Source organism: Gossypium arboreum, chromosome 8 (assembly GCF_025698485.1).
Source record: "Gossypium arboreum isolate Shixiya-1 chromosome 8, ASM2569848v2, whole genome shotgun sequence".
In the NCBI taxonomy this organism is placed as follows: domain Eukaryota; kingdom Viridiplantae; phylum Streptophyta; class Magnoliopsida; order Malvales; family Malvaceae; genus Gossypium; species Gossypium arboreum.
In genome coordinates, this window is record NC_069077.1 from 97,785,225 (window position 1) to 97,810,853 (window position 25,629).

Consider the following 25,629-nt stretch of genomic DNA (forward strand, 5'->3'; position numbering starts at 1 on the left):
TGGGGAAATGTGTGATGACTAGTTGATAATGCATGCAAAAATAAGGCATTTGCATGTCAAATTTCCCCCCCAACATGAAGTGGCCGGCCATGACAAGGGAGTATGGGCTAAACATGTCATGAAACATGTTTTGTTGGTGCATTAGGGTGAAATAATAAACAAAGGTGTATAGGTGATAAAAGAATGAAAAAAAAAATGTGTGTGAGTGTGGTATTATGAAAAAAAAAAAATGTGTGTGAGTGTGGTATTCCCCCCCCCCTTGCCGTGAGTTGAGAAAGAAGGAAGAAAAAAATTGTTGTGTTCATCCTTTCTCATCTTTTTGGCCGAAAATCATAAGGAGGAAGAAAGGGATTTTTGCTCCATTTTTGGTTTAGAAGAGAACTAGAAGGAGATTTGGCCATACTTGTACCAAGATTAAGGTATGTATGAGTTTGTGTCATGAGATTCATGCATGTTTTAGTTGCTAACTTGATGTTCATGTTAGCCCATGGTTCAAATCCTTGTTGTGCCATGGAAATGGTATTTGGCCAAGGTTGATATTGTGTTAAAGCCATTGCATGCTAAATGTGAAGCTTGTTGATGATGCATGCAATGATGGATTGACTACTCTTGAAATTTCTTTTAGCATTTTCGAGTAAGACATTGAATTCTTTGGTTAACCATGACCGAAGTTGAAAGGGTATGGTTGTGATGTATTCGGCCATGGTGCATTCATGAGCATGATTTATGCTTGTTATATGATTGGTAAAAATTTGTGTTTTGGATGGTTATGAGCACCTTGAGATTGACCTTGCACCTATATGTATAGATATGTTTGCACGTGATGTATTGGTATGACATATATGCTATCTCAAAGTATATATTTTCTTGTGATGATGTTTCGATTATAAAGTAAATGATAGATGTGTATTGAGCTACAATATGTAATGCATTAGCTAGTAAAATGTATGCCATTCATGTGTGGTATTAAACATGTAGTTGGCCTCGACATCAACATGCATAATCGGCCCATGAAAGAGTACCTAAGATGTTGTGTATATTCGCCATAGCTAAGCATGTTGATGGCTTTACATCGACTTAGAACAATCGCCACATGAGTAAAATGAGTACTTGATGCTATATTATAATTATTGAGCTTAAGTATGTGAATGTAAGTGTGTGCGGCCTTATAAAGGCTAAGTACCTTGGATTCCCCTTTTGATGTTCAAAACGATTAAATCAATTTATTTGTTAACATAAAGCTCAAGAGCAAGGGGGAACTAGCTCCAATAAAGGAAAGGAAAAGGTGATTGAATAGCCGTTGGAAGCGCTCGACAACCTCCAAGGTAAGTTTTCGAGTATCGGAACTTAGATTTTGATTCGATTGGATGAAGTAATAAGCAATCGAAATTGTGCCCTAGTATGTGGCCATTGAGCCGAAATGATATTTCTTATTAAGTGAATTGTGCATAAAAGTTTTGTTATGAAATTGAAACAAAGAGGTGTATGAATGCGCGAATTGTGATATCCGGGCTAAGCCCGAAGGCAAATGTGCAAATTGTGATATCCGGGCTAAGCCCGAAGGCAAATGTGCGAATTGTGATATCTGGGCTAAGCGCGAAGGCAATTGTGCGAGTTATGATATCCGGGCTATGCCCGAAGGCAATTGTGCGAGTTGTGATACCCGGGTTAAGTCCCGAAGGCATTTGTGCGGGTTACCATAACCGGGCTATGTCCCGAAGGCGTTTGAACGAGTAGCTATATCCGGTTAAACTCCGATGGTATGTGATTTGAGAATTATGAACTTGCTGTAAAATTTTCAGTTAATACACTTGTGAAATTCCCAACAACAAGGTACGTTCGTGTGTGCTTTGCACACTGTGAGTAAGTGTGTATGAGTATTCGCTCCAATGATAAATGAGCTATCGGCCTTGACTAAGCCGTTATTTGTGTATGAATATAAGAGTTGGGATTGTGAAGTAAGCATGTCATTGAGAGATTGTGCATATGAATTATTGTTTAGCTACTTGAATGCTATGCTTTGGTTGTGTGTAAATTTATGGCTCGAAACTTACTAAGCATAAATTGCTTACTCCGTTTCTTTGTTTCTCTGTCTTATAGATTTTGCTCGTTAGCGATCGGATTCGGGATCATTGAAGTGAAGTCATCCACACTATCAAACCCCTTTTTGGTACTCTTTTAGTTGAACTTTGGATATGGCATGTATAGGACTACCCTCGGTTGTTTTCAAGTACCTTGTGATGTATATGTATGCGGCCATGCGAAAATGGCTCGTAAAAGTGGAGTATGGCATTAGACCATTTGAAGTCGTGCTTATTGTAAATATATATATGGTTTCATGATGTGATTATGAATTGGAATGGGAGTGTTGGTCACATGATCAGCCATTGGAATGGCTAAATATGATCACATGTGGACCTATGTATGACAAGACTATAGTTGGACCATGGAAACCACAAAATAGGTAAAGTTTACCTTGAAAACAGATGCTGCCAGCTGCAGTGACGTGGATGTGTAAAATCTTTAAAAATAGTAGGAATGGTATTAAATAGTGAATAAATTATGTAATCGAACCTTGATGAATCTACTTTCATATGAAAGTAACGAAATGATCATATGAATAGTATACTAAGAGATATTAAAGTTCTCGTGAGACAGGGCCAGAACGGTTTCTGGATCCCCTGTCTCGACTTTGAAAATTTACCATAAATTATCCAGAAGGAATTAGAAGTCATACCTTATATGTGCAGATTCCCTTTTTAGTCTAGTTTCATTAGAAACAAACATCATGAGCATTGAAGCTCTGTACGAGAAGATATTCAGGTCGTAATGCGCGAAGGTCAGTGTAGTCGGCCCCTGTAACATGGGTGAATTTAACTAATAAACTGTACCAATTGACCTGACCAAAAATTATAGAAAAAAATCCACGGATGGATATATGAGTCTAAATTCAGGGAAAATTTACGGAATCAGTTTCCGAGTTTTGTAACTCGTGATATGCTTTTTAAGGCGACAGTGATGCAGTTCCCCAGCTTGTCTGGAAATGTCAAATTGGTCGGTGCGATGAGTGGTTTTGGCTCGTTAACCTCTCGTGTCCGATACCAGCGACGGTCTCGGGAACGGGGTGTTACAATTTTATTGGTATCAGAGCCACGGTTTAGTCGATTCTAGGACTACCGTGATATGTTTGGGGTCTAGCTATACATGCCATTAAGTGATAAATTGATAGTGTGGAGATTTCTGACAATTTGAATTTGTGTTTGTTTATAGCAATGGATCCCGATCCCAACCAAGCAATAGCTGATGATGTGGAGAGTGTGGCGCCTGCTCCCGCGCAAGGGACAGCGCCGGCGGACTCTCAACCTATTGCCAGCAATCCGAATGATGAGGCTAGGCAAGCCTTTTATAGCGTGATGAATGATTGGTTCAACCAATACATTCGAACTAACACGGCTGTTCCACAACCTCCATTCCCGACTAATGCAACCCCCGCACCTACAATACCTCCGATGAATCGACCAAATAAGGTCAAGTAAGCCCCCAGTCGATAGAATTCGAAAACATGGGGCTACTGAATTTAAAGCTACGGATAGCGACGATGCCGAGCAAGCTGAATTTTGGTTGGACAACACTATCCGGGTGCTCGATGAGCTATCTTGTACACCCGATGAATGCTTAAAGTGTACTATCTCCTTGCTATGCGATTCCGCCTACTATTGGTGGAGTACTCTAACTTCTGTTGTGCCTAGGGAGCAAGTAACTTGGGAGTTCTTCCAAACCGAGTTCCGAAAGAAGTATATCAGTCAGAGATTCATTGACCAAAAACGAAAGGAATTTCTTGATCTTAAGCAAGGCTCTATGTCAGTTACTGACTACGAGAAAAAATTTGTTAGACTTAGTAGGTACGCTCGGGAATGTGTTTCGTCCGAAGCTATTATGTGTGGCGCTCGAGGATGGGCTGAATGATGATATAAGGATGTTCGTTGGCATTCTCAAAATACGAGAGTTCGTAGTACTTGTCGAGCGAGCTTGTAAAGCCGAAGAGCTTAGAAAGGAGAAACAAAAAGTTGATGTGGGAACTGGAGAATTTCGAAAAAGGTCCTCGGGAAAATCTCTTCAACAGGCATCGAAGAGATTTCGAGAAGATGTGAGCCGGTCTAGAGGCACTTCGGGCCTTTTTAGACGAGATCGTGATCGACCCCGTGGGTATCTGAGGCACCGGTCTCCGGTGTTGGGAATGATCATCGAAACCGAATGGAGTGTCGAGATTGTGGTAAATGGCACTTTCGGGAGTTGTAGATCCCATGACCGCTCATGTTACAAGTCTTGGTCGGTGACCACTTTATTAAAGATTGTCCGAGATTATCTGAACAAAACGCAAATCAAAGGGGAACCCGGTGCTACCACAACTCGAGGTAGGCCATTTAGAAATACGGCAATGCTAGTGGCGGTCGAGAGGATCGAGAGATCTGCAACTAGATCCGAGGCTCGTGCTCTGCTAGGACTTATGCCATCGAGCACGCGAGGATGCTTCCTCGCCAGATGTTATTACGGTACCTTCACTCTCTTTGATACTAATGTGATTGCTTTGATTGACCACGGTTCTACTCATTCTTATATATGCAAAACCTTAGCATCCAAAGAAGACTTTACCCATTGAGTCTCTCGAGTTTGTAATTCGGTGTCAAATCCTTGGGTCATTACGTGCTTGTCAACAAAGTGTGTAAGAAAAGTCCCCTAGTATTTCGAGGTTCTTGTTTTCCGCGGACTTGATGCTTTTACCGTTTGACGAATTCGACGTTATTCTTGGTTTGGATTGGTTGACCATGCACGATGCGGTTGTAAATTGCAAAAGCAAGACTATTGATCTGAGGTGCACGAATAACGAGATAATTCGGGTGGAGTCTACGGACTTAAAGGGGTTGCCAGCTGTAATATCAGCAATGTTTGCCCAGAAATACGTAAGAAAGGGGTGCGAAGCATACCTTGCATATGTGCTCGATGACAAGGAGTCAGAAAAGAAACCCGAATCTGTGCCAGTGGTTTGTGAATACCAGGATGTTTTCCCTGAAGAATTGCGGGTTTACCACTGCTCAGAAATAGAGTTTGGCATCGAATTGGTACTGGTACCACTCCAATTTCGATAGCTCCGTATCGTATGGCACCAACGGAATTAAAGGAGTTGAAAGCTCAGTTGCAAGAATTGGTGGATAGAGGTTTTGTTCGCCCGAGTTTTTCACCTTGGGGTGCGCCAGTGTTGTTTTTGAAAAAGAAGGATGGAACTATGAGGCTGTGCATCGACTATCGTCAGCTTAATAAAGCGACAATAAAGAAAAAATATCCGTTACCGCGTATCGATGATTTGTTCGATCAACTGAAGGGAGCCTCAGTGTTCTCGAAAATAGATTTGAGATCGGGCTATTATCAGTTGCGAATTCGAGAGTCGGACATACCCAAAACTGCCTTCAGAACGAGATATGGTCACTACGAGTTCCTAGTGATGCCGTTTGGGCTCACTAATGCCCCTGCGGTATTTATGGATTTGATGAATCGGATCTTCAGACCATATTTGGATCGGTTCGTAGTCGTGTTCATCGATGACATCTTGGTCTATTCAAGAAATGAGACCGAACATCTTTGAACACCGAGGTTAGTGCCTGCAAATTTTACGGGATAAGCGATTATATGCTAAGTTCACAAGTGTGAGTTACGGTTGAGGAGGTTAGCTTCTTGGGTCATGTGGTATCTGCATCGGGTATTCGAGTCGACCCGAACAAAATTTCAGCCATACTTAATTGGAAGCCTCCGAGAAATATTACTGAGGTTCGGAGCTTTTTGGGGCTTACCGGTTATTACCGACGATTTGTAAAAGGTTTCTCAACGATAGTCACGCCAATGACGAAGCTACTCCAAAAGGACGTTAAGTTCGAATGGACGGAGAAATGTCAGAAAAGCCTTGAACAACTGAAAACTTATTTGACTGAAGCCCCAATTCTAGTGCAACCCGAATCGGGCAAAGAGTTTGTCATTTATAGTGACGCATCCCTACTTGGGTTAGGTTGCGTATTGATGCAAGAAGGGCGAGTTGTGGCCTATGTGTCTAGACAATTGAAGCCACATGAGAGAAATTATCCGACCCATGATCTTAAACTAGCTGCCATCGTATTCGCTTTGAAAATATGGCGACACTACCTATTTGGGGAGAAGTGCCATGTATTTTCGGATCACAAAAGTCTCAAATATTTGATGACTCAAAGAGACTTAAATCTGCGACAAAGACGTTGGCTCGAGCTGTTAAAGGATTATGAGCTGGTCATTGACTATCACCCGGTAAAGGCTAATGTGGTTGCGGATGCCTTAAGTCGTAAATCACTATTCGCTTTAGTGATGAATGTACACTTGTCCATTCTACCCGACAATGTGTTAGTAGCTGAATTGAAAGCCAAACCATTATTGATCGTCAAATTCGTGAAGCTCGAAAGTCGACGATGAGTTGGTTGCAAAAGCGGGTGAGTGTGTTCGAACAAGGAGTCGAGTTTCAAATCGATGATGACGATTGTTTGATGTTCAGAAGTCGTCTGTGTGTTCCAAAGAATTCGGAACTTATTTCGATAATTCTGAACGAAGCCCATAGTAGCCGAATGGCAATTCACCCGGGGAGTACGAAAATGTACAACGATTTAAAACATCGATTTTGGTGGCATGGTATGAAACAAGACATCTCTGACTTTGTTTCGAGATGTTTAATATGTCAACAAGTGAAAGCGGAACATCAAGTGCCTTCAGGATTACTTTAGCCGATCACGATACCCGAGTGGAAATGAGATCGAGTCACAATGGACTTTGTATCCGGACTGCCATTGTCAGCGAGTAAGAAGGATGCGATTTGGGTCGTTGTAGATAGATTGACTAAGTCACTCACTTTGTCCCGTGACGCACGGATTTTCAATGGACAAACTAGCCAATTGTACGTTTCTCGAGTTGTGAGATTACACGGGTGCCTATTTCCATCGTGTCGGATAGAGATCCGAGATTTACCTCGCGATTTTGGAAGAAGTTGCAAGAAGCTTTGGGTACCAAATTGCATTTCAAGACCGCCTTTCACCCCCAAACCGATGGTCAATCCGGCGGATAATTCAAATACTTGAGGATATGTTGAGATGTTGCGTCCTCGAGTTCGAGTGGTTTATGGGAGCGGTATTTGCCTTTGATTGAATTCGCTTACAACAATAGTTTTCAATCAAGTATTAAGATGGCACCTTACGAGGCCTTATGCGGGCGTAAATGCCGTACACCATTGTGTTGGACGGAGCTCGGTGAAAGCAAAATTTTGGGGTGGACTTGATTAAAGATGTTGAAAAGAAAGTGAAAGTAATCCGTGAAAGTCGAAGATAGCCTCCGATCGTCAGAAGTCGTACGCGGATCTGAAACGTAAAGACATCGAGTATCAGGTGGGAGATAAAGTGTTTCTTAAAGTTGCGCCTTGGAAAAAGATACTCAGATTTGGCCGTAAGGGCAAGTTGAGCCGAGATTCATTAGGCCGTCACGAAATCTCCGAACGAGTTGGCCCGATTCGCGATCGTTTGATTTTGCCCCGAACTCGAAAAGATTCACGGCGTCTTTCATGTTTCAATGCTTCGACGCTATAGATCTAATCCATCGCACGTGATTAGTCCATCAGAGGTTGAAATTCAAGCCAATATGAGTTATGAGGAAGAACTGATTCGTATCCTAGCACGTGAAGGGAAAGAGTTGCGAAACAAGCGGGTTCCGCTAGTGAAAGTGTTATGGCTCAAACACGGGATAGAAGAAGCTACTTGGGAACCTGAGAACTCTATGAAAGAGCGATACCCAAACCTATTTACCGGTAAGATTTTCGGGGACGAAAATTTCTTAAGTGGGGGAGAGTTGTGACAGCCCAAAATTGACCCTAGTCGAGATGTGGTTTCGGGACCACAAAACCGAGGCATAAAAATAATTTATAATTTATTTTGATGCCTATAATATGTGTTAATTCATGTGTGACATTTTTGATGTTTCGATTTAGAGTTATAAATGTGAATTTCACTAGAAAAGACCTAGTAGTAAACTTTGAATGTATGATGGGGAAATGTGTGATGACTAGTTGATAATGCATGCAAAAATAAGGGATTTGCATGTCAAATTCCCCCCCCCAACATGAAGTGGCCGGCCATGACAAGGGAGTATGGGCTAAACATGTCATGAAACATGTTTTGTTGGTGCATTAGGGTGAAATAATAAACAAAGGTGTATGGGTGATAAAAGAATGAAAAAAAATGTGTGTGAGTGTGGTATTCCCCCCTGCCGTGAGTTGAGAAAGAAGGAAGAAAAAATTGTTGTGTTCATCCTTTCTCATCTTTTGGCCGAAAATCATAAGGAGGAAGAAAGGATTTTTGCTCCATTTTTGGTTTAGAAGAGAACTAGAAGGAGATTTGGCCATACTTGTACCAAGATTAAGGTATGTATGAGGTTGTGTCATGAGATTCATGCATGTTTTAGTTGCTAACTTGATGTTCATGTTAGCCCATGGTTCAAATCCTTGTTGTGCCATGGAAATGGTAAGGTTGATATTGTGTTAAAGCCATTGCATGCTAAATATGAAGCTTGTTGATGATGCATGCAATGATGGATTGACTACTCTTGAAATTTCTTTTAGCATTTTTGAGTAAGATATTGAATTCTTTGTTTAACCATGACCGAAGTTGAAAGGGTATGGTTGTGATGTATTCGGCCATGGTGCATTCATGAGCATGATTTATGCTTGTTATATGATTGGTAAAATTTGTGTTTTGGATGGTTATGAGCACCTTGAGATTGACCTTGCACCTATATGTATAGATATGTTTGCACATGATGTATTGGTATGACATATATGCTATCTCAAAGTCTATATTTTCTTGTGATGATGTTTCGATTATAAAGTAAATGATAGATGTGTACTGAGCTACAATATGTAATGCATTAGCTAGTAAAATGTGTGCCATTCATGTGTGGTATTAAACATGTAGTTGGCCTCGACATCAACATGCATAATCGGCCCATGAAAGAGTACCTAAGATGTTGTGTATATTCGGCCATAGCTAAGCATGTTGATGGCTTTACATCGACTTAGAACAATCGGGCACATGAGTAAAATGAGTACTTGATGCTATATTATAATTATTGAGCTTAAGTATGTGAATGTAAGTGTGTGCGGCCTTATAAAGGCTAAGTACCTTGGATTCCCCTTTTGATGTTCAAAACGATTAAATCAATTTATTTGTTAACATAAAGCTCAAGAGCAAGGGGGAACTAGCTCCAATAAAGGAAAGGAAAAGGTGATTGAATAGCCGTTGGAAGCGCTCGACAACCTCCAAGGTAAGTTTTGAGTATCGAACTTAGATTTTGATTCGATTGGATGAAGTAATAAGCAATCGAAATTGTGCCCTTGTATGTGGCCATTGAGCGAAATGATATTTCTTATTAAGTGAATTGTGCATAAAAGTTTTGTTATCAAATTAAAACAAAGATGTGTATGAATGTGCAAATTGTGATATCGGGCTAAGCCGAAGGCAAATGTGCGATTGTGATATCGGGCTAAGCCAAGGCAATTGTGCGAGTTGTGATACCGGGTTAAGTCCGAAGGCATTTGTGCGGGTTACCATAACGGGCTATGTCCCGAAGGCGTTTGAACAGTAGCTATATCCGGTTAAACTCGAAGGTATGTGATTTGAGAATTATGAACTTGCTGTAAAATTTTCATTTAATACGCTTGTGAAATTCCCAACAACAAAGTATGCGTTCGTGTGTGCTTTACTGCTTGTGAGTAAGTGTGTATGAGTATTCGCTCCAATGATAAATGAGCTATCGGCCTTGACTAAGCCGTTATTTGTGTATGAATATAAGAGTTGGGATTGTGAAGTAAGCATGTCATTGAGAGATTGTGCATATGAATTATTGTTTAGCTACTTGAATGCTATGCTTTGGTTGTGTGTAAATTTATGGCTCGAAACTTACTAAGCATAAATTGCTTACTCCGTTTCTTTGTTTCTCTGTCTTATAGATTTTGCTCGTTAGCGATCGGATTCGGGATCATTGAAGTGAAGTCATCCACACTATCAAACCCCTTTTTGGTACTCTTTTAGTTGAACTTTGGATATGGCATGTATTGGACTACCCTCGGTTGTTTTCAAGTACCTTGTGATGTATATGTGTACGGCCATGCGAAAATGGCTCGTAAAAGTGGAGTATGGCATTAGACCATTTGAAGTCGTGCTTATTGTAAATATATATATGGTTTCATGATGTGATTATGAATTGGAATGGGAGTGTTGGTCACATGATCAGCCATTGGAATGGCTAAATATGATCACATGTGGACCTATGTATGACAAGACTATAGTTGGACCATGGAAACAACAAAATAGGTAAAGTTTACCTTGAAAACAGATGCTGCCAGTTGCAGTGACGTGGATGTGTAAAATCACTAAAAATAGTAGAAATGGTATTAAATAGTGAATAAATTATGTAATCGAACCTTGATGAATCTACGTTCATATGAAAGTAACGAAACGATCATATGAATAGTATACTAAGAGATATTAAAGTTCTCGTGAGACAGGGCTAGAACGGTTTCTGGATCCCCTGTCTCGACTTTGAAAATTTACCATAAATTATCCAGAAGGAATTAGAAGTCATTCCTTATATGTGCAGATTCCATTTTTAGTCTAGTTTCATTAGAAATAAACGGAATTAGTATTGAAGCTCTGTACGAGAAGATATTCAGGTCGTAATGCACAAAGGTCAGTGTAGCCGGCCCCTGTAACATGGGTGACTTTAACTAATAAACTGTACCAATTGGCCTGACCAAAAATTCTAGAAAAAAATCCACGAATGGATATATGAGTCTAAAATTCAGGGAAAATTTACAGAATCAGTTTCTGAGTTTTGTAACTCGTGATATGCTTTTTAAGGAGACAGTGACGCAGTTCCCCAGCTTGTCTGGAAATGTCAAATTGGTCGGTGCGATGATTGGTTTTGGCCCGTTAACCTCTCGTGTCCGATACTGGCGACGGTCTCGGGAACGGGGTGTTCAAGCAGTGATGTGAATTTGAAAAAAATCACTAAAAATAGTAAGAAATGGAATTAAATGATGAATAAGTTATGAAATTGAAGCCTAATGAGTCTATTTTCATATGGATGGAACAAAACAGATAAATGAGTTATATTTTGTGAGATATTTAAATTTTTGTGAAATAGGGTTAGAGCAATTTCTATGTACAAAAATTGTACAAAAACAATTAGAGGCCATGCTTTATATGTACAAATTCCTTATTGAGTCTAGTTTTAAGAGAAACAAACGGCATAGTCTTTTGAGTTCCGTACAAAGAGAATAGTGGTTTGTAATACACAGGGGTCAGAGTAGTCGAACCCTAAAATAGGGGAGACTTTAACTAATAAACTGTACTAATTGGCTTGACCAAAAATTCTAAAAAAAAATTTAGTAGATAGATATATGAGTCTAATTTCAGGAAAAATTTACGGATCTTAATTTCGAGTTTCGAAACTCGAGATATGAATTTTTAAGCGACTGTGACGCAGTTGGCCAGCTTGTCTGAAAATTTTAAAAATAAATTATTGGTGCTGCTTAATTAATGAATTAAGTTCATTAACACCTCGTACTCGACTCTAGTGACGTTCTCGGGTACGGGGGCGTTACACTTAGACTTTAGGTTCTTTTCAATTTTGCATTTGTTGGGAGATCTTATTTGTGGAACTCAGTCAACTCTTTCTAGATTTCGTGCTTTAATTAAATTTAGTTCAGACTTCTCTTAAACCTTCATGTCTTGATTTACTATTAATGTTCATATTTTATATCAAGTTTATTATGTTTTTGAGATCTATGAGGAACGAATCCTCTTATGGGGGATTAGCAAGTGGAGGTATGATTAATTGATTGTTGTATAATATTTTCTTAGTGGATCAGATGTTTGGGAGAGGAAGAACTTAAATCCTAGGCTTAACGACTCTAGGAAGTCATATAGGTGGGAATTAACCTAAAATTGGTATGGCCTTTCTGTGAACACCTTAACCCCTAACCAATTTGGACCATGAGATCGAGAGATAAGTAGTTCTTGCTGACTCATTATTTTAGTGGAGAATCAAGTGATCCTGCTAGGACAACGACTAAAGGATTAAACTGGGAACTCGAAGCAACAGTTAGTTATGATTATCGAAGCGAGCTAGTCACCCATGCTCAGATCTGATTAAGTTTCCATAGCAAATTTCCCAAATTTTTTCCATTTATATTATTTTATTTCTTTATTTATTAAAAACTCTTTATTTATGTTTAGTCATAATATAATTTATTTAAAGTACTAATTAGCTCTATTTATGCTTAGGTTAGAATTAATTTAGTGCTCGCCTCCTTTGGGTACAAACTTGGGAGTACTTGTCACGTGTGAATATAGTATGCGAAGTGTGTAAGTATACACATCGAATTAAGTAATATAATGATAAATAAGATCATTTCCACAGGGATTCACTATAAGAAAACAGACTTTTAGCGAATTTTTTTAAAGCCTTTAAGCACCGCTAAAACTATTTGCAGCGTTTTCACAAGCGCCACAAAAAATGCCGCTAAAAGAAACACTGTAAATTTTTGCGGAGTTTATCTGGAAAAGACGCCACAAAAGATCAAGATGGCAGATTTGCAATGTACATTTTTCACCAATATCCAACCCTTCCTGCATTAAATCCAACCAAAAATAGCAAATATAGCATGAAATCCAACCAAAAATAGCAAATGTAGCATAAAAAATACAACCAAAAACATTAAATCTAAATGATACTTCAAATTGAACGAAATATATATGATGTAAATTGATAAATTAAGTATAACTTAAAATATTGTTACAATAATGTTAAATGTGACAATGTTAAAAACATTCTTACAATGAGAAAACTAATGTCTAAGATGGCGGCTTTTGCGACTACTAAAACATCTACATCATTTGCTGAAGCTGTAGCTAGAGCTCATTGTACTTTCTGCTCTAATTTGCTACCATCGCTGTTGCCTCTGCCTCCCTTGCTGCTACCGCTGCCTCCCTCGCTGCTGCCACTGCCCTAGTCTCTGCTGTCTCCGCTCTAAGTTGTTGCTGGAGTTCTCCATATTTTCTTTGAACCTCGACAATTTGCTCATCTGTGCTCGCTTGCATCTGAGCTATCTGGTCTCTTAACCACTGAACTTCAGCTTGAGCTTGACTCTCGAAAAACATGTATTGCTGGGAATCAGATCCAAAATATTGGGTCGGGGTAACACCAGATCCTTGAAATCGAACCCGACCGTACCTTTCAGGACCCAAAACTTCAGTGATAATTCTATTATCAATGTTTTCAAGATTAACAGAACTATTTTTCAAAGCAATTGCTTTATACTCAATCTTCTTCTCCTTTCGTTTCTCCTAATAAATCAATCAAAGAGTTAGAAACGAAATATATAATAAAAAGGAATGCAACATAACTTATCATTATTTAAAACTACTAACGATGAATTAAACCATTATAATTAATAATTATAAATATTTATAATAAATCAAATTTTATTAAGTAAATATACCATAATTTCTCCAGCTTCGGATGTCATAGGAGATCCATTTTTCTTCCTATGCGTAATCTCAAAAAACTGAAGGCGTCCAACTTTTTGACTAGACGAGACTTCCTAAAATATAGTAGTAAAAATATTATTTAATAGTAGAAATTCATTAATATTTGACATAATTAATAAATTCATAATACCTCGGCCTCAGCTACAGAAGCTAAACTTCTCGACCCTGCCGTGTGCTTGAATTTTTGTTTTTGCCTGCTACTTGTTCAACTCGCTCACGGTCCTACATAATGAAATTATTATTGTGTATATAGTAAACACTATATATAAGAGCTTGGAAATATGTAATACCTCTCCTTTCTTTGAATTCTAGAATCTAACCGCATCTTCCCATTGGTACCTCAGCATTCCCGGCGGGACATTTCGCAATTTTTCTTCGAGGCTTATGTATTTCTTAAAATATTATTTTTCCAAAGTGCTTTTATGGTCTCTCCATTTTTTACCCAATGCCTTCTTGATATAGTCATCCGAGACCTCTAAAACAAATCTCTCCTAAAAAATCACAAGCTTAGAATGTAAATATAAATGAAACTTAAACCAAAGTATTATAAATTACATTCACGTTTTGTTACCTTAATATTATCGAGAGCCTAATTTTTGTTATCAGGCATGTGATATCATGATTCGTAGTTGATGGGCAACATATTGACATTTCGTGCTATAATGCCCAAATAGCCTGCTAAAAGTCGAGCTTCAGATCCAACAGGCTGACCATGACTGTTTCTACTTATTTTGACACGCTTGACAGGATTTAAGTCGTATAAATCTTTAAGTAGCGCACGTCCTTGACCTCTGTGCGTCCCACCACTTTCAGCTAAAAAATGATATATTATTATTATATTAAAATTGAAAAATAAATCAATAATAAAAGTCAACACACATGTAAAATAAACTTAACATTACTTTGAAATTTTGCAGGCTCGACAAGTGTCTCCGGCACATTCGAAGATCCAACAACTGTTTGCTATTCACTATTTGCTTCTTCCGAATTTGGAGTATTCTGGACAATACTTAAACCTCGTAATCTTCTTCTACACATTTTTCCTGCAATACACATAAAATAGTTGAAATTTTAGTTGTAACATCCTGATTTTCAGATTTATTCGCGGTTTTCAATATTTTGTAAAGATTTTTAAATTTTGTATTTGGATGTGAAATTAATATTTTGAGTAGGTAAATGGGCTTATAGAAGGACCATGTGTTGACCAAAACCAGGTTGAATTTTTGAATTTTTGGACTTAGGAATTAGGGGTTCTGGCTAGATGGCCCTTGTATAGAGATATGGGCAAATTGCATCACAAAAAGAGCCTTAGTAAAGTGGCAAGGGTGACGCCACTAGGCTCCTAAAAAGGTGGCGTGTGGAGCATTGGGGAACGCATGGGATCGATTCCCTGTATTGACAAATAGATGCATTTATTTTTTAAGTGCAGGAGGGGTAGTGTTGGAGTCTAGGTGGATTCTGCTAGAGGAGAGTTTGAATCAGTCTAAATGCTTGGATTAAGGAGTGATAAGGGGAGAGATTTAAAGGATTGGGAGAGAGGCTAGGAGTTGGCTGAATTTTGGGAATTGAAGAGGGAAAAATCGGCAGAGGGTTATGAGGTTAGTATTTCGGCACCTAGGGTATTGAGTGGTGCCGTTCTCTTCTCGCTTCGAGACATCACAAGGTTTTCTTTTCTCTCTTCTTCCTCTCTAGCTGAAACTACCACTTCCCCTATTCTTCTTTTTCTGTTTTTCTTCTTCAAAACCGTTCATCAAACCTGCTGTTCATCAACACTTGTGCTGAAACCACAAAAGCCGAAACCTCGAAAAATACATTAGTTGTGCCGATTTCTTCCAAGCCAAATCCTTCGATTTTGTGCCTAATAAACGACAATCATCTTTTCTAAACCCTAGATACCTGTCGGCAATTCTACATCAAGGTTATAGCCCCACTTTGTCATCTCCTTCATCACCCAAAAGCCGAAAAACCATAAATTTGAGGGCTTATAGCCGAAATTTCTTCAACTCCTGGATTCGGTTTTACCGTTGTTTTAAGGATAAATCTACACTGGATTGAGTGGAAATCGAGAAAGAACAAGGGGTAAGTGCTTATTATCTCAGATCTGATCCTATTTTTACAAGTTAGGAAAAGCCGAAGCCCCTAAACTATAAGGAGGCTATTGATTTGGGCCTTTGGCTCTCTAAGGTCTTTAACCAATGTTTTCTGTCAATGATTAGTGTTTACTTAAGCGTTGGAGAAGGCGTGGTTCCTTGGGACAATCAGATTCGGAGCTAGCTATCGGTTTTTGCAGAAAGGTAAGGTTTTAAAGGTTTTTAGGGACATGGCTCGGTCTTGGATGAGTAAGTTTTGGGGTTTAGTGATTATGGTTTGTAAATAAGAACTATGCTAATCAACTGTAGGACATCGAAAGAGATCTCGATGGCGATCGTCATGAATCGGTGTGTCTGAACACCCTTTCTTAGTTCAATTTGGCAAAAGCCGAAATGCCGAAATTCCGACATTTCATGGGCTTGTGAGTATGCAAATGCTCTCAAGACGTAGAGTAATTGTTAGATCTAGCACCGCAAGGTGGTAAGTAAGTTTGTGTAACGTCTTAGCGTGCTTGAAAAAGAGGGCCTCGATGGGCCAAAAGCGGGCCCAATGGGCTTACGGACCAATATGGGTAAGAGATGAGCAAATTATCCTGTTAGTTAGATGGTGGAACCAAACTGCATAAAACTGTTGAAAATTACTGAAGTAGCTTGTGTAGTTGCTAAGTTACGAAAATTACCCTTAATGAGCAAAATTATCGATATACCCATAGGGTTTAAATTGGCTAAACTGCATGATTGATTAATACTATATTTTACTTGATATGCTTTTATTAATATCTGTTGCATGGGATTGGGGTATTGATGGAGGAAGTATTGAAAGTGGTTCATCCACGTCTTGGAGGCTTTGCCTCAACTTATCGATATTTGAGCGGCGTTCTTTGCAAGCTGTGGAGTGTAAAGTGGGTGGGTTGAAATATTCCCACATGGAGTGTAGGGTGTGAATGGTGCAAAGTGTAACGGTTTGTGAGTTGAGTAGTCTCCTAGATGGGTTTGCATGCATTACTACTATTGTTACCTATGTTCTTGAACGGGCCTATGGGCCACTTGTTATGTAAAAAGGAGCTAAGGCCTTGCTCTTGTATTACGAAAAGGGCTTGGTCCTTGTGTATTGTTATCTGAATAGGGCTTAGGCCCAATGGGCTTGAGCTGATTTGGGCTTTGGATGGGTTTCAGATGCACTTGAGTTTCCGAACTCACCCTTTCTCTTCCATCCTTGCGGGTGACCCTAGTTGGTGGACTTGGAGTGGGCGGGATTGTGGTGGCCATGAAGATTGATTGCCGGATTTAATAAGTTTAGCATTTAATTTGAATTATTTTTATTATGCTTAAAGTTGTAATAAGGCCGCTCTTTTTAATTAATTTTATTTTGGGGATTATTAAACTGGTTAGCACTAGGGTTCGTTTTATAAAAACTACTTGTTTTTAAAAGATCATGATGACACGCAAAGTTTCCGCAAAGTAAATGTTTTTCCAAGAAAATAAATATTTTAAGTAGACTTAAACATGTTTTAATGTTCATAGACACGTAACCTACTTAAAGTGTGGCAATGGATGTGTGCATGTCTAGGATTGGATCCGGAAAGAGCTTGGTACTTAAGCGGTCCTATAAGACTCACCTCCTCTTTTCTGGCTTCCTACCAGTGCGACTTCCATTCACTTTAACTTAAAACAAAAACGATTTTTGGTAAACTCTAAACAAAGAATTTAGATAAACACATGTTTTTTGAAACATCTCCATGTGACATACTAAATTCGGCCGTAACGTCTGGGCCGGGTTTGGGGTGTTACATTTAGAGGTATCAAAGCCTGGTTGCAACAACTCGGCTGTGGATCGGGTCCGAAAATCTTTTCAAAAAAAAAAAGGGTTTTTTCTATAAGTTTTCGAAGATGTTCAAAGTTTTTCTATTATTAAACGGGGTTAAATCAATAGTTTTAAAATAAAAGTTTTTCAAATCAAATCTTTTATTTTGATAAACGAAAACATGGCTATTTTTAAAAAATTTTAAATAGTCGATAAGGAAGTGGCACTTGAATCCCGACACCAAGTCTGTAAGTGTTCTTTTTCGCTTTAAATATTTATATGGGCTGGATGGAAATAATATGTAGATAATCTTGAGCCTTAGGGATAGTGCTATTGATAATGTAGTATTAGGGCTACAAAACTAGGACCGTAGCTAAATTGTGATTACGCGAAAATAACTCTGAAACTCTATCTGTTCATAAGACATTCTGAAATAAATAGTGAAACCAGTAAACTAATGTCATAAAATTCGTAATCAAATAAATCGTTATGAGTACAAGGGCTACTCGGGGAAGAAGCCGTGGTCGAGGCCGAGGTAGCACCCAAGCTGGATCTGCACCATCTGAACACATACCAGCTGGCGAGGCACGTCCACCACCGGTTAATGAAAATGGGCCGTATGACTGGGCCGCAGGGATGACGCTTTGTCTCAGGCCATGTTGAGGGTTTTGGAAAGGGTGGCCGGAGCTAACATCGGGCCCATGAATAGGGGGTCCATTTCTGAATGACTTCGGGCCAACGGAGCTGAGATTCTTAGGGGCATATCTGAAGTGGCCCCAAATGTGGCTGAGTACTGGTTGGAAGCCACAGAGCGGATCATGGATGACCTAGACCACTTAGTAGAACAGAAGTTGAAAGGGGCGGTGTCGTTGCTGCGGGATGAAGCGTATCAGTGGTGGATTACTGTGAGAGAGGGTACCCTAGCTGAGAGGGTAACATGGGAGCTATTCAAACAGACCTTTAAGGCAAAATATGTTGGAGCTAGCTATGTGGATGCACACAGAAAGGAGTTCTTGAATCTGACTCAGGGAAATAAGACCATTGCTGAATATGAGGCGGATTTTCTACGATTGAGTCGGTATGCTAATGGCATCGTTTCCATTGAATACGAGCACAGCCTTCGTTTTGAGGATGGCCTCAGAGATGGGGTAAAGGTGCTCATAGCTCCGCAGAGAGAGTGAGATTTCACTGCACTGGTAGAGAAGGCTAAGATAACCGAGGAGGTGAAGCAAACCGAATGGAAGAATCATGATAGGGATCAAAATCGGTTCAGGAGGGATGCTGGACCAGCGGGTGCTGCAAATCGAAATGTTAAGAGAGCTAGGATGGAGGAACCGGTTCGAGCAGTTCTGGTGAACACAGGTAGACCGCATGCTTGCGGGGATTGCGGCAGAATGCATCAAGGAGAGTGCTGGAAGCATTCTGGGGCTTGTCTTCATTGTGGGTCTAAGGAGCATAGGATTAAGGATTGTCCTAGGAGGGCCACTAAGGCTCAGGGGGCCAAACAAGAGGCTGTGCGACCGGCTCAACCTGTGCAGGAGGTACCACCGCTGCCAAGAGGTCGTGGACAAGGTCGCGGTGGTAATGGCCATGGACGTGGGGCACCCGACAGGGGTATTGGTAACACGGATGCTCGTCACCACTTTGGTGTATCTTTGCGTCGCCGCTTGAAGAGGGTGCCTTTTGATGTCATAATCTGATACGTTTTTTATATATGGTGTACCTTATACTGCTCTGATTGATGTGGGATCAACCTATTCATATGTGGCTTATAACATTTCTGGGGCACTGGGTGTGCACTTCGAGGAGACTGTGTGTGGGGTGTCTGTGATAAGTCCTTTAAGTCATTCAGTTAAGGTAGAGAAACTCTTCAAGGAGGTGCCTTTGGAGATTCAAGGCGGGGTTTTCTGTGGGGATTTGATGGAGTTACCGCTTGAAGAATTCGATTTGATACTAAGGATGGATTGGTTGACCAAGCATAAGGCAACTTTGGATTGTGCAGCTAAGAGGATGGTGTTAAGGATTGTCAATGATGAAAAGGTAATGATTATTGGAGAACGGAGGGATTACTTATCCAATGTAGTATCGGCGTTGAGGGTCGAGAAACCGATGCTAAAGTGCGAGGCATATCGGCTTTGGCAAGCTAAGTGGCGAGAATCATTGTGGAGACCATCGTAAGCTGTTAGGGAATTCTAGGATGTTTTTCCGGAAGAGCTTCTTGGATTACCTCCGAATCACGAAGTTGAGTTTGGAATCGATTTGTTGCCTGGAACAGCTCCAGTATCTATTGCACCCTATAGGATAGCACCGAAGGAGTTAGTGGAACTGAAGGCTCAAATTCAAGGGTTGTTAGATAGAGGCTTCATTAGGCCTAGTGTGTCTCCTTGGGGAGCATCGGTCTTGTTTGTGAAGAAAAAGGACGGAACGATGCGCATGTGCATCGATTATCGCCAGTTGAACAAACTGACGATTAAGAATAAGTATCCACTACCAAGGATTGACGATCTGTTTGATCAGCTTAGGGGAGCTTCGACATTCTCCAAAATCGATCTTCGTTCTGGATACCATCAGCTAAGGGTAAAAGAAGGGGATATTCATAAGACAGCATTCCGAACTTGATATGGACATTATGAGTTTGTGGTCATGCCGTTTGGGCTAACGAACGTACCTGCAGCTTTTATGGATCTAATGAATCGAGTATTCCAACCTTACTTGGATCGGTTCGTAGTCGTCTTTATTGACGATATCCTGGTATACTCTGAAACGGAGGCGAAGCATGATGAGCATCTCCGTATTGTGCTGCAAGTGTTAAGGGAAAAAGAGCTCTATGCGAAATTCAGCAAGTGTGAATTTTGGTTGAGGGAGGTAACCTTCCTAGGGCATGTGGTCTTTGCCGAGGGGATTAAGGTGGATCCTCGTAAAATTGAAGCAATTTTGGAATAGAAGCCCCCTAGGTCGGTATCAGAAATTCGGAGTTTTCTAGGGTTAGCAGGTTACTACAGAAGGTTTGTGGAGGGTTTCTCGGTGATGGCGGCACCCTTGACAAAGCTCATAAGGAAAGGAGTACCATTTGTCTGAACCGAGAAACAGTAAAAAGCTTTTGATCGGTTGAAAAAAGTATTGACTGAAGCGCCAGTGTTGATTCAACCGGTGTCCAGGAAGGACTTTACTGTATACAGTGATGCATCGCATGTGGGGTTAGGTTGCGTACTGATGCAAGAAGGCAAGGTGGTCGCTTATGCATCGCGACAGCTTAAGGCTTATGAGGTGAATTACCCTACGCATAATTTGGAGCTAGCAGCGGTGATTTTTACGTTAAAAATTTGGAGACATTACTTATATGGGGAAAAGTGCATCATATACACGGATCATAAGAGCCTAAAGTATTTGTTGACTCGAAGGAGTTGAACCTTAGGCAACGAAGATGGGTGGAGTTGCTTAAAGACTACGATGATTCGATAGAGTACCACCCGGAAAGGCTAATGTGGTGGCGGATCGTTGATTGAAGGGTTATTCTTGATTTGAGAGCCTTGTTCTCACGATTAAGTATGTCTGACGATGGAAGCTTGTTGGCGAGCGCAAGTAAGGCACTGCTTGGGTGAGCAGATTAAGGAAAAACAGTTGAAGGACGATTCATTAGCTCTTCGGTTCCAGCAAGTTAAGAATGGTGAGAATGAGGATTTTGGGTTGAACACTGAAGGAGTTCTGTGCTTTCGTGGAAGGGTTTGTATTCCAAAGGACCCTGAATTGAGGCAGTTAATTCTAAAAGAGGCTCATGGTGGACTCTGTGCCATGCATCCTAGGGGGAATAAGTTATATCGAGACTTGCGAGAGGTGTACTGGTGGCCCAGATTAAAACGAGAGGTGACTGAATTTGTTGGGAAATGTCTGACGTGCCAGCAGGTTAAGGCTGAGCACCAATTGCCTTCGGGATTACTGCAACAAGTGAAAATTCCGCTATGGAAGTGGGAAAGAGTAACAATGGACTTTGTGAGTGGGTTACCTTTGACACCCACCAAGAAAGATTCGGTGTGGGTGGTTGTGGATAGGTTAACAAGATCTGCTCATTTCATACCTGTTCGTACCAACTATTCACTACAAAAGTTGGCCAAGTTATATGTGGCGGAGGTGGTGCGACTGCATGGGGTGCCAGTGTCGATAATTTCTGATTGAGACCCTAGGTTTACATCTCAGTTTTGGCGAAAGTTGCAGGAAGCATTGGGTACACGATTGGATTTTAGCACCGATTTTCACCCACAGATAGATGGACAGTCAGAAAGGGTTATTCAGGTTCTGGAGGATATGTTGAGAGGTTGTATCATTGATTTTTGTGGAAGTTGGGAGGACTACTTGCCATTGGCGGAGTTTGCTTACAATAACAGCTATCAAGCAAGTATTTAGATGGCACCATATGAAGCGCTCTATGGGCGAAGATGTCATACAAGCGTGTTGGACGAGTTAGGTGAGCGATGAGTGCTTGGACCGGAATTGGTGGCGGAATCGAAAGCAAGGTTAGGTGATAAGGGATCGGTTAAAGGAGGCATCGATGATGTAAGTCGTATCACGATCTGAAGCGCAAAGAGATTGAGTTATTCTTTGGGATATGGTTTTCTTGAGGGTTTCCTTGGAAGAAAATTTTGAGATTTGGTAAGAAGGGTAAGTTGAGCCCACGGTTTATTGGGCCTTACCGAATTGTTAAGCGGGTTGGACCAGTGGCTTATCAGCTAGAGTTACCACCAGAACTGCATCGTATCCATGACGTTTTTCATGTATCCATGCTGAGGCGGTATCGATCTAACCCAACTCATATCATACCAGTTGCAGAAATCGAGGTATAGTCAGATTTAACTTTCAAAGAGGAACCTATGCAAATACTTGATCGTGACGTCAAGGTGTTGAGAAGGAAATCAGTTCCACTAGTGAAAGTACTTTGGAGGAACCATGGCAAAGAAAAAGCTACTTGGGAGATTGAGGAGGCTATGCGTCAACAGTACCCTCAACTGTTCTAAAAAGGTAAAATTTCGAGGTCGAAATTTATTTAAGGAGGGTAGAGTTGTAACATCCTGATTTTCGGATTTATTCGCGGTTTTCAATATTTTGTAAAGATTTTAAAATTTTGTATTTGGATGTGAAATTAATATTTTGAGTAGGTAAATGGGCTTATAGAAGGCCCATGTGTTGGCCAAAACCCGGTTGAATTTTTGAATTTTTGGACTTAGGAGTTAGGGGTTCTGGCTAGATGGCCCTTGTATAAAGATATGGGCAAATTGCATCACAAAAAGAGCCTTAGTAAAGTGGCAAGGGTGACGCCACTAGGCTCCTAAAAAGGTGGCGTGTAGAGCATTGGGGAACGCATGGGATCGATTCCCTATATTGACAAATAGATGCATTTATTTTTTAAGTGCAGGAGGGGTAGTTTTGGAGTCCAGGTGGATTCTGCTGGAGGAGAGTTTGAATCAGTCTAAATGCTTGGATTAAGGAGTGATAAGGGGAGAGATTTAAGGGATTGGGAGAGAGGCTAGGAGTTGGCTGAATTTTGGGAATTGAAGAGGGAAAAATCGGCAAAGGGTTATGAGGTTAGTATTTCGGCACCTAGGGTATTGAGTGGTGCCGTTCTCTTCTGCTCAGACATCACAAGGTTTTTCTTTTCTCTCTTCTTCCTCTCTAGCCGAAACTACCACTTCCCCTATTCTTCTTTTTCTATTTTTCTTCTTCAAAACCGTTCATCAAACCTGCTGTTCATCAACACTTGTGCCGAAACCTCGAAAAATACATTAGTTGTGCCGATTTCTTCCAAGCCAAATCCTTCAATATTTTTGTGCCTAATAAACAAAAATCATCTTTTCTAAACCCTAGATACCTGTCGGCAATTCTACATCAAGGTTATAGCCCCACTTTGTCATCTCCTTCATCACCCAAAAGTCGAAAAACCATAGATTTGGGGGCTTATAGCCGAAATTTCTTCAACTCCTGGATTCGGGTTTTACCGTTGTTTTAAGGATAAATCTGCACTGGATTGAGTGGAAATCGAGAAAGAACAAGGGGTAAATGCTTATTATCTCAGATCTGGTCCTATTTTTACAAGTTAGGAAAAGCCGAAGTCCCTAAACTGTAGGGAGGCTGTCGATTTGGGCCTTTGGCTCTCTAAGGTCTTTAACCAATGTTTTCTGTCAATGATTAGTGTTTACTTAAGCGTTGGAGAAGGCGTGGTTCCTTGGGACAATCAGATTCGGAGCTAGCTATCGGTTTTTGCAGAAAGGTAAGGTTTTAAAGGTTTTAGGGACATGGCTCGGTCTTGGATGAGTAAGTTTTGGGGTTTAGTGATTATGGTTTGTAAATAAGAACTATGCTAATCAATTGTAGGACATCGGAAGAGATCTCGATGAGCGATTAAATCATGAATCGGTGTGTACCAAACACCCTTTCTTAGTTCAATTAAGAAAGCGTAAATGCCGAAATTTCGGCATTTCATGGGCTTGTGAGTATGCGAATGCTCTCAAGACGTAGAGTAATTGTTAGATCTAGCACCGCAAGGTGGTAAGTAAGTTTGTGTGACGTCTTAACGTACTTCGGAAAAAGAGGGCCTCGATGGGCCAAAACTGGGCCCAATGGGCTTACGGACCAATATGGGTAAGAGATGGGCAAATTATCCTGTTAGTTAGATGGTGGAACCAAACTGCATAAAACTGTTGAAAATTACTGAAGTAGCTTGTGTAGTTGCTAAGTTACTTAAAATTACCCCTAATGAGCAAAATTACCGATATACCCTAGGGTTTAAATTGGCTAAACCGCATGATTGATTAATCTTGTATTTTACATGATATGCTTTTATTAATATCATTGCATGGGATTGATGGAGGAAGTATTGAAAGTGGTTCATCCACGTCTTGGAGGCTTTGCCTCAACTTATCGATATTTGAGCGGCGTTCTTTTAGCTGTGGAGTGTAGAAATTTGGGTTGAGATATTCCCACATGGAGTGTAGGGTGGTACTGGTGCGATGTAGCGGTTGGTGGGTTGAGTAGTCTCCCAGATAGGTTTGCATGCATTACTACTATTGTTATCTATGTTCTTGAAGCGGGCCTATGGGCCACACTTGTTATGTAAAAGGGGCTAAGGCCTTGCTCTTGATTCGAAAAGGGCTTGATCCCTTGTGTCGTTATATCTGAATAGGGCTTAGGCCCAATGGGCTCTAGATGATTTGGGCTTTGGATGGGTTTACAGATGCACTTTGAGTTTCCCAAATTCACCCTTCCTCTTCCATCCTTTGGTGAGCCCTAGTTGGTGGATTTGGAGTCAGGCGAGATTCAGAGTGGCCATGAAGATTGATTCTTGGATTTAATAAGTTTTGCATTTAATTTGGATTATTTTATTATGCTTAAAGTTGTAATAAGGCCGCTCTTTTTAATTAATTGTATTTTGGGGATTATTAAATGGTTAGCACTAGGGTTCGTTTATAAAAACTACTTGTTTTAAAAGATCACGATGGCGCGCAAAGTTTAGAAAAGTAAATGTTTTTCCAAGAAAATAAATATTTTAAGCAGACTTAAACATGTTTTAATGTTCATAGACACGTAACCTGCTTAAAGTGTGGCAATGGATGTGTGCATGTCTAGGATTGGATCCGGGAAGAGCTTGGTACTTAAGCGGTCCTATAAGACTCACCTCCTCTTTTACGGCTTCCTACGGTGCAGACTTCCATTCACTTTAACTTAAAACAAGAACAGATTTTGCTAAACTCTAAACAAAGAATTTAGATAAACACATGTTTTTTGAAACATCTCCATGTGACATACTAAATTCGGCCGTAACGTCTGGGCCGGGTTTGGGGTGTTACATTTAGTGGTATCAGAGCCTGGTTGTAACAACTCGGCTATGGATCGGGTTCGAAAATCTTTTTAAAAAAAGGGTTTTTCTATAAGTTTTGAAGATGTTCAAAGTTTTTCTATTATTAAGCGGGTTAAATCAATAGTTTTAAAATAAAAGTGTTTTCAAATCAAATCTTTTATTTTCGAGTAAGCGATAACATGGGTATTTTAAAAAATTTAAATGGATGATAAGGAAGTGGCT